This window comes from Lutra lutra, chromosome 7 (genome assembly GCF_902655055.1).
Source record: "Lutra lutra chromosome 7, mLutLut1.2, whole genome shotgun sequence".
Classification (NCBI taxonomy): domain Eukaryota; kingdom Metazoa; phylum Chordata; class Mammalia; order Carnivora; family Mustelidae; genus Lutra; species Lutra lutra.
The window spans coordinates 11,568,623-11,578,448 of NC_062284.1; the positions used below are offsets into that span (position 1 = coordinate 11,568,623).

At 47.1% G+C, this 9,826-nt stretch overlaps 1 pseudogene; it reads right to left on the bottom strand.

Moving 5' to 3' along the window:
- LOC125103848 (transmembrane protein 216-like) lies at positions 1 to 322 on the bottom strand (annotated as a pseudogene).
- Positions 323 to 9,826: the final 9,504 nt, after the last annotated feature.

The following is a 9,826-nucleotide window of genomic DNA, read 5'->3' on the forward strand; positions in this document are numbered from 1 at the left end:
TTAAAGAGCGGAAATATCTGTGGTCTCATCCCGTGGAGGGCTGCTGAATGAAATGTTTGTACTCCCAATCTGGTCCATACTGGAGAAAGCCGTCAGGGTGAACACCTCAGGCAGCAGCTCTGAGCCACAGAAGAAGAGCGAGATGCTGTTCATGATGGCTTCCGGCAGAGCACATAGGTCTGTGGCAGATAATAGGAGGCCACCGTGACAGATGGGAAGTTCAAGGCCATGCTAACACCAAGTGACATCTTTTGTTGGCAGAGGTTTCCCTTTGTACCAAAAAATAGTTGAACTCCTTCAACTCAAGGTAAAGGAGAAACATCACCATGTCTAGGACTAGATTCGCTGTTGAATATGGTAACAGGAGAGCTTTCTACAGAAATATGAAGAGTTCCAACAGGAAACAGGTAACATAGTACTACCTGTTCAGAAAGTATAGGATTTCCAGTGGTGGGGGTGAATGCTAGCCACATCCTTCTGGAAACCATCTTCAGTCTCCATGGAAACTGTGTAGGCCACACAGTCGCTCCAAGAACTTCTTTAATTTTTTTTTTTTAAAGCATAAATTTGGATGAAATCCTAAGAAATGCTAGAGCAGAACATCTAGAAATTTGGCTGGCAGCCAAATCTGGCCTGCCATCTGTTTTTGTAAGTAAAGTTTTATTGAAACACAGCCATGTTCATTTGTTTACATACAGTCTGTGGCCACGTTCCCCTAAGACAGCAGTGTTGAGAAGTTCCAACCGAGACCATATGGGCTGCAAAGACTAAAGTATTTGTTATTTGTCCTTTTACAGAAAAAGTTTGCTGACCCTCCTCTAGATGATTGAGTTTTCAGCCTGTGATGGTGGTGGTGGTAGGAAAGATGGAATTAGCTAGAAGCCTGTGGGTGTGTGGTCCTCTGGCCCCTAGTGTCCACACCAGCTACAGCAGTTAGGGTTCTTGTTGCAAAGATAGTAGAGAATTACTCCTGCTTAGGTAAGGGAAGGAAAATGTATAGGAAGGATATCAAGGGTGTTCAGAATCAGTGGATGGTTTAATTAATGCATGAAATCATGTGTGGAACACACGAGAAGTAATGCCTTGGATACTTTTAGTGTCCAGCTTCCTCAATCAGAGTTCACAGGAGAGAAAATGATCAGGATGGAGCTAAAAAGAGTTACAGGCTGAACAAATGTAGGGTCTAGGTTAGTTTTTATTTTATCTGAACAGGTTCATTTCATTCCTAATAAACATTCTTTTACATTTTGGCTCTTTTTTCCTCCCATTTTTGAAAAATATTACATGTCTTGAAAGAAGTACTTGGCGAAAACAATTGAAAAGAAGGCGGTCTGATGGAAACTCAAGTAGTTTTGCAGGAGTAATAAGAATCATGTTGGTAGGTTCCCTGCCTAAACCTTCTCAGTGGGCAGCATTTGCAAATTAAACACACTATGAAATATTCAGCTCCTTGCTACATCACAGTTGATTTGTATAATCCCCCTGCCCGGCTCTGGGGTGAGCTCTTCCCTAATTAATTATTAAATTCCCATCTGTACAGTGCAAACAGGATAATGAAATTCCAGCAGGCCCTAGGAAAAGCCGGGCACCGCCTTCTGGGGAAGGCTTCTGGCTTTCCTGGGCTGGACCCACCCTTCCAGCCAAGGGTCCCTTCCCGTGCATCTCCCCCAAGGACTAATTGTAGATTTGGCCGGTGACCAAAGCAGTTCCGACCTTCCTATAACCCGGGATTCCACGAGTCTGGTCAGCCCCATACCACCCACAGCTCAGCCACCAAGGAGTCATCATATGGCTTTATAAGGACATTCTCCAAGCCATCCTAGGCTTGTTTTATGGACAGCCCCTAAGGTTCATGGTTATTCCCCAATTACTTCATTTTTGGGTGCGTTCTTCCATGTGGCAAAAAATCAGTTTTGCTCTAGTCATTCAACATGGATTTTCAAAGCCACGACCCCCTCCAGTTCTGTGAAAAACAGACACAGGTCCTTGCAGAAGGTCCAGTGGGCACACTGGGTGAAGGAGCCAAGTAGCCGTGGCAGACGAGGGTGAGGATTGGCTGCAGGGGACCTGAGGATTTGGGGGTAACCCGGCGGCCCCCAGGAGTGAGCTTGCTCACCTGAGAACTGAGATTTCTGAGACATTTCACTGTGGTCCCCTCCAGGTGGTTCTTGCTTGGGAGCTGTGTTGCTGGGCAGATTTTTTTTTTTTTAATTTAAAAACGAGTACTCATTAGTCACGTAATCTTATTTATTTATTTGAGCGAGCGAGAGAGAGAGAGAGAGGAGTGAATGTACAAACCAGGGGGAAAGAGGCAGAGGGAGAAGGAGACTCCCTGCTGAGCAGAGAGCCCGATGTGGGGCTCGACCCCAGGACCCTGAGATCATGACCTGACCCAAAAGCAAGAGCTGGATGCTTAACCAACAGAGCCACCCAGGTGCCCCCTCGATGTTGTCTTTAGACACACTGAAGAGAATTATTCACAAAATGGTTATATTTGACATTCCTTGGGGTCATATAGCCCAGTTCTCAAACTTTCCCCTGTATATAAGTCACCTGGCGATTTTGTTAACGTGCAGACTCTGTTTTTTTTTTTTTTTTTAAAGATTTTATTTATTTATTTGACAGACAGAGATCACAAGTAGGCAGAGAGGCAGGCAGAGAGAGAGGAAGGGAAGCAGGCTCCCCGCTGAGCAGAGAGCCCGATGCGGGACTCGATCCCAGGACCCTGAGATCATGACCCGAGCTGAAGGCAGCGGCTTAACCCACTGAGCCACCCAACGTGCAGACTCTGATGCAGTGAGTCTGGCTGGGGCCCAAGACCCCATATTCCTGGGAAACCCCAGATGCTGCTGCTGCTGCTGCTGGTCCATGGACCACACATTGAGTAGCAAGAGGCCGTGAGGCAGGAGTGTACTTGTAAAGAGAGAAGAAATCAGAGTCACCAATGATGGGAAGGAGCCAACATGTTAAGCTCATGCGTACCTTTTTGTAGCTTTTTAATTAAAGGCATGATTCGAAGGGATTAGTGCAAAGCCGGCATTAAACTTCTTTTCTTCTGTTTATTATAGTTCTCTTTTTCATTTCATGGAAGCCTATGTTGAAATTTAGAAGTAGGTCTACAATTGCTCCTTGAGTCTGAGCTTCTGGTTGACCTGACGGAATCATGAACTCTGCTTTTTTACAGGTGGGGGTGGGTGATGTCTAGGAAGTCTGGAACCTCTCTGGCCTCTTTGGCCATTTGTAATGTGGGGATAATCTCAGAACCCACTGACGTTGTACAACTGGAGTCACTGGGGGCAGACTCTGTGATTGTTTTGACTGGGGTCCAACCCCTGACTTTACCGTTCGAGTGTTTTCCCCTTCTCTGGACCTCGTTCTTCTCATCCATAGGAGAGGACAGGTTGGGACCTGTCTTAGAGGATTGCTGTGAAGACTGGATGAGGAGTAGGACCACTGCATGGCAGGCGCTCGGTGATGGTAGGCGACGGAAGAACCAGCAGAGTTGACCTGGCAGCTGGTCTAAGATGAAAATGCCTGCAGAGAGGCAAGGAGAATAGGGTGTGTTGAAGGTCTGGAAGGCCATTTGTACTTCTGCTTCACATTTATGGAATGTTTGTGATTGTGCCAATACTGTGTGGGGTTCTATGGGGCACCTGAAGAACCATCTGAAAGGAATTCTGTAAGAAAGCCATAGACATTCTGACGGAAGCAAAAGAAATGCCACATCAGACACGAACTGAAAACAAACAAACAAACAAACACAACAGTCTCCTTCTAGGAGGCTGACTGATGTGTCAGGCCCACTGGTTGATCACAATGATGAGGTTACTCGACAGTAAGCTTGAGGACACGGGTATCATGGAAGAACAGAAGGTTAAGTTGAAGTAGGGAGCCCGGTGGCTGAGGACCACCATTTGTGTTTGAATCCTCAAAAAATCTGGTTCTCCAAAAGAGGTAACCATCCGAGTGATGCAGGGGACTCGCTAGGAAACCTGTGTTTCATCCCATTCTCTTGTGGCAAGATGGCGCCATGTGAGTTGGCCGGGGTGGGCACCAGAGTGAGGTAAATTCCTTTGCATTGGTTGATCTGATGTCCTGGGAGTGGGTCTACGTCAGGGGTTGCAGACTCCTGAACTGTTGGCCACATCCAGCTTGCAGATAGAGTTGGCCCTCAGTTTCCTTTTTTAAACGTTTATTAGCTGCCAACAGGAAAAATGTTGGAGATTTTATATTAAAGTTGAGATTTCCAACTATAAAAGTAAAATGAGTAATTCTGGGCCTGGTCCCTGTGTAGTAGCAATCTGTCAGCTCTGAATAAAGGATGTGCCCTTCAGGGGAACACGGCTTCCCAGGTGCCACACAGTCCCTGCCTAGCCTACTTTAACTATTCACCTGCCCTTGACTGGCCTCTGTGGGCATTTTTATGTGTGACTGTGTCGTATCTTGGGAACCTCTGCCCATAACTTATCATCTCATCTTCTGTTTGAGGGCAGGGAAGCTATGTTCTAGATTTTTGTCCTCCCAATGTCTTCATGTCCTTTAAGTTTTGTTACCTGTAGGCCCAAAACAGCAGAATGAACACTTGACCCGGAAGATCTGGAGGTACATGTAGGTGTTGACCCTCACCAGTTCTGGGACCCTGGGCAGGCACAGTCATTCCAAGACTCAGCTTCTTTGTGAAGTGGAGGCTTCCCACCATGACCAACTGGGCAGTAAAGGACAGGTCATCGTGAGCTCTGGAGGGTGGTGGGGACATAGAAACTCTATGCATGTGGTGGGGACATAGAAATGCTGTGCATGTGGTGTCTCCAGCCAGGACTGAGGTAGACAGAGATAGGAGATCGTAAGTGCTATTATGCAGAGATGTTGCTGGCGGGGGGAAGATGAATCAGCTTCAAGCTGGGAGGCAGTCAGATAGGGCTTCATGGGGGCACCTGCGTGGCTCAGTCAGTTAAGTGCCTGCCTTTGGCTCAGGTCATGACCCCAAGGTCCTGGGACTGAGCTACATGTCGGCACTCTGCTCAGTGGGAGCCTGCTTCTCTCTCTCCCTGCTGCTCCCACTGCTTGTCCTCTCTCTGTCAAATAAATAAATAAAATCTTAAAAAACAACAACAACATAAGGCTTCATGGAGGAAGGGATCAGCTGAATCTTAAGGAATATTTGGCCTTGCCAACATGACTGGGTAATCTAATGTTTCTAATAACTGAAATGCCTAGGCTCCTAAGAGGGATGGTTAGGAGGTAATTCTAAAGCTGCTGGTTGCCCACTAGCTGTGGGGGAAAGAGGGATCTGGTCAGCTTTCTGGGCAACCCCTCAGACATCCTCATGGAAACTGACCAGCTGAAGCCGGCTTGGGACGTTCAAGCTGAAAAACTGACATTTTCCCTACTGAATTGCCTTTGTTCTTGGTGGGAAAGGAAAATGAGCATTTGGGAGAAAGGACCTTTATGAGAAACTTCAGGCAGTTAAGTGTGAAGTCAAGACAGAGTTAAAAACAGGATTCTGGCCCCTTCCATCTGGAACCATCACTGTGCATTGATGGCTGGAGAAAATAATGTAGTCTGATTGTTCCATTGGGTCATTTCTGGGAATATGAAGACATTTTTCCAAAACTGGAAGTCCATGTGCATTAGGAGAGCATCTCGATGCTTGGTCCCACTTCCTCCCTTGGCATTCCCTTCCCCGGTCCCCTGCTCTGTCCACAGCAGACACTAGTTCCCCCTGAAACTCAACTTAATTAGATGTGACCCAGTTTTTGCTACATTGAACTCTGTTGGGGTTGAAGATGCATTTGGCTGCCCAAGAAAACCCCAGCCTGCTTCTCTTCACTGCATTGCATTTGGCAAATGTCTTCTGCAGAAGGAATGTGGAGAATTTCCCTTTTCATCATGTCAGATCATCTGCCTTGGGCTGGCCCTTCCCCAAGAGCCCAGTGGACACAGCTGGAGCAGGGCGGGGCCCAGGCAGATTGCTGAACTGGGAGCAGTGGCCTTCCCTTGGCTTGAAGGCCACCGTGGGACAGGGCTGACCAAGGCCAGTGGATCCCATGGGTTTGGAGAAGGTCCCCAGCCTGATGCACAAGTGGAAGGAGACTGGGCACAGGGAGGCCTCAGCCTGGGCCTCCAATCTAAGCTTTAATCCTGAGATTATGACCTGAAAATTCCCCAAGAATGCCACACCACTTGACTAGGAGATCTTCAAGAGAAGTCATTTCCATAGGGGTGGACCCCGGTTTTGGGTGGTCTGAACTTACAATTTTATTGAATCCTTTTTGAGAAAGCAAAATTATGAATAAAGAATGAAGTACTGGGGCCCTTGCTAGGGAGGGGCCTTGATGCCTCAGCCGCGTTCATGTCATGGTGAATCTGCCTTTTATTTTATTTTATTTTTTTTTAAGATTTTATTTTATTTAACAGAGAGAGATCACAAGTAGACGGAGAGGCAGGCAGAGAGAGAGAGAGAGGGAAGCAGGCTTCCTGCTGAGCAGAGAGCCCGATGCGGGACTCGATCCCAGGACCCTGAGATCATGACCTGAGCCGAAGGCAGCGGCTTAACCCACTGAGCCACCCAGGCGCCCCTGAATCTGCCTTTTAAATTTCCATTCTAATAGGCAGGAAATGCGAACATAACAAGAAGACATTTTGGATTGGGTTTTGGTTGTTACTTCATGGACCTGCTCTTGCTGGCCCGCTGTCGGTCAGGGGAGCCCTGACAGGTGGGCCAGGGTGGGCATGAGGCCTGGAGGACCTGGTACTCATAGGGACACATTGGGGAAAGTCAGGGGGATCCGTCCAATGTCAGCCGACAAGGTCAACTGAAATGCCAAGTACCAAAGCGTAGGATGTCATTCAGAGAGGCCAGGCTTCTGTCTGCTAGATTTCGTGCAATCATTCAGAGGTCCAGAGTTACCATTTCAGAGCCTCACAGATCTGGATTTAAATGTAGGCCAAACTGCCTCTCTTTGCGGAGGTGGTTGGGTCATTTCTTTAGTTGTAGCCACGGACTGGTGGAGGAACGCTTGCCTTTGAAAGCAGATGGTTTCCAGCCCGGTGTCTGCCACTTCCTGGCATTGAACTTTACATTTCTTCATCTGCAAGACTCCTATCATACAAGTTTCTGAAGAGTTGTGATAATCGGGGCACTTGGGTGGCTCAGTTGGTGAAGCATCTGCCTTCAGCTCAGGTCATGATCCCGGGGTCCTGGGATGGAGCCCTGTGTCCTGTTCCCGGCTCAGCGGGAAGCCTGCTTCTCCCTCTCTCTGCCTGCTGCTCTGCCTGCTTGTGCTCTCTCTGTCTCTGTCAAATAAATACACAGACTCTTAAAAAAAAAAAAAAAAGAGTTGTGATAATCAAAAATAACCGACACAGGTCAGGTCCTACTACTATAATATTAAACACAATTTTTTAGAAACCAGATTAAATAAATACACAGTAGTAAGTATATGCCACTTACATGCTCGTTCTAATAGACATAGAACTCCATAAACAGAGACAGTGCATGTTCTCAGGCCCACATGGACCGTTTCCATGGACTGACTGTATTCTAGGTCTCAAAGTCTTTAGCCTTAAAAATACAGGCTGACTTCATTCCTTGCAACAGCTGTATACTCCTTGTTCTCAAGCATAGACTCAGCAGTGTTGCTGAACTCACGTAGCGATCTACACTGTCAGTACCCACGGTTCTTTTTTTTTTTATTTTTTTTTATTTTTTTTTTAAAGATTTTATTTATTTGACAGAGAGAAATCACAAGTAAGCAGAGAGGCAGGCAGAGAGAGAGGAGGAAGCAGGCTCCCTGCTGAGCAGAAAGCCCGATGCGGGGCTCGAACCCAGGACCTGGGATCATGACTTGAGCCGAAGGCAGCGGCTTAACCCACTGAGCCACCCAGGCGCCCCAGTACCCACGGTTCTTGAACGCTCAATGTCAAGTGAGAACATTAAGCGGCAGAATATAAATAAAACTTGATACCAGCTATCTAAAATTTAAAACACAGTATTACGTGTCCTTTTATGGATAGATGTTTAGAAGAGTAAAAGCATGGAGACATGGAAGGATTTACCCATCTGTGGCTGAGTATTTCAGAAGTTCTGGAAATTATATCAGAGGTGTGTGTTTAGAAGATAAAAAGGCCCGAATTAAGCGTGGCAAGTCTATGTATGTTAAATCTAGCCCATGCCTACCTAGAGCATTGCCCTATGTCTTACTTCATATCCCCTTATGCTCAGAATTAAAAAGAAAAGGGGCCGATGGTGGGCACATCAGTGGCATTCAGCAAATGTTCAGTCTTGTCTGGACCAAGCTTTAAGCGAGCATTCAACGAGCTAAGGCGGGTGAAATTTCCCAGGGCAGGCACCCAGGATGGGTCTGGACCCTCCTTCTCTGTCTTTGAGTTCTGCTGGAGCCTCTTACAGCTACACAGCTGCTCCCACTGGCCTGCTCCCCCACAGTCTGGGAGGCTCTCTGGGTACTGGAAACATCAGAGAGACAGCAGCCAGAGGCTGGGGAAACCAGGCCTTAGTCCATGGCTGATGCCCACGGCCCTGCCTCCAATGGGCCAGCGAGAAACTCTACCCCCAGCCCTGCACATCGTCGCTGCTTGGCAGGTCCTGGAAGAGATGGACACTCTCTAGCTGTCCGGCTTCTCTTTTTGCTTGCTGTCTGACTCATTACTACTCACCCTGATCTCCCCTGAGGCAGAGGGCTTTCTTACCTTTTTAGGATAATTAGCAAACCTATTATACAATAAAAACAGGGCTTGGTTTCCATGGTGATTTGCATGCTCTGTCTCATGACGCTTTCTAAGGAGCCTATCTTAATCTTCGTCAGCCCTACGGAGACTGGTTTCTGCTGTTATCTCATTACAGGGAAAGTTTCCTTAGGAAAACAGTGTTTTTCCTAGTGCTTCTTCACCAGGGCAAAAATTCCAACGTACTGCCTGGTGCCTAGAGTTAACAACTTTGTACTGTATACTTGAAATTCGCTTTGAGAGTAGATAAAAATGTTCTCAGAACACACACATGATAGAAACTATGTGAGGTGATGGACGTGTTCGTTAACTTTATTGTGATCATCTCACAATCCATACATGTGTCAAATTTCACGTTGTACACTTTATACATTTCCATTTGTCAATTATATCTCCCTAAAGCTGGGAGAAAATAAAATCGGCGCTTTGGAAGCAGAGACTTCCCAGGTTCGGATTCATTCATCTGCCTGCCTCTAATGCCTCCTGTAATTGAGAGTAACTGGTTGATATTATGAGTCAGGAGTTAGAGTTGATGTTATGGTCAGGAGATAATAAACGCTTAGCATCCATGCTGTGAAACAGCTTGAAGACACTGAGGATGTGTGTCTGTGGGACTACCCCACGAATATGGGCAGCAAAACCTTGAAGCCTGTGTTCAGATACTGGTCAGAAATCCACGAAGGATTTCAATCCCCTGAAATGGCAAGTTTGCAGAAGGGCAAAGCGCTGAGAGCGATCAGGTTGGTGGGAAGAAATCAGTTTGAGTCGGACCCAGCGGGAGCTGTGCCGTGTGGGCAACTGCTTAATGAATATAGACTTGCACTGCCCTGTGCATTATTTACCCAGCTGCGCCTGTTACCATTTCAATAATTTAAGGCAATTTGTTACAGGGGTACCTTGACTGATGGCGATCAATAAACAAGAAGCCTAGAAGCCAATCTCCACGGCATGAGGGCCCCAGCTGGTCATCTAGGGGTGCGACGCCTCTCTCTTAACCCTTTCTGCTCCATCCCCAGAGAGGTCTTACCAAATGTCTCTTGCGTGAGCGCTCGGCATCTTCCCATCCAGCGCCGGGATGCAC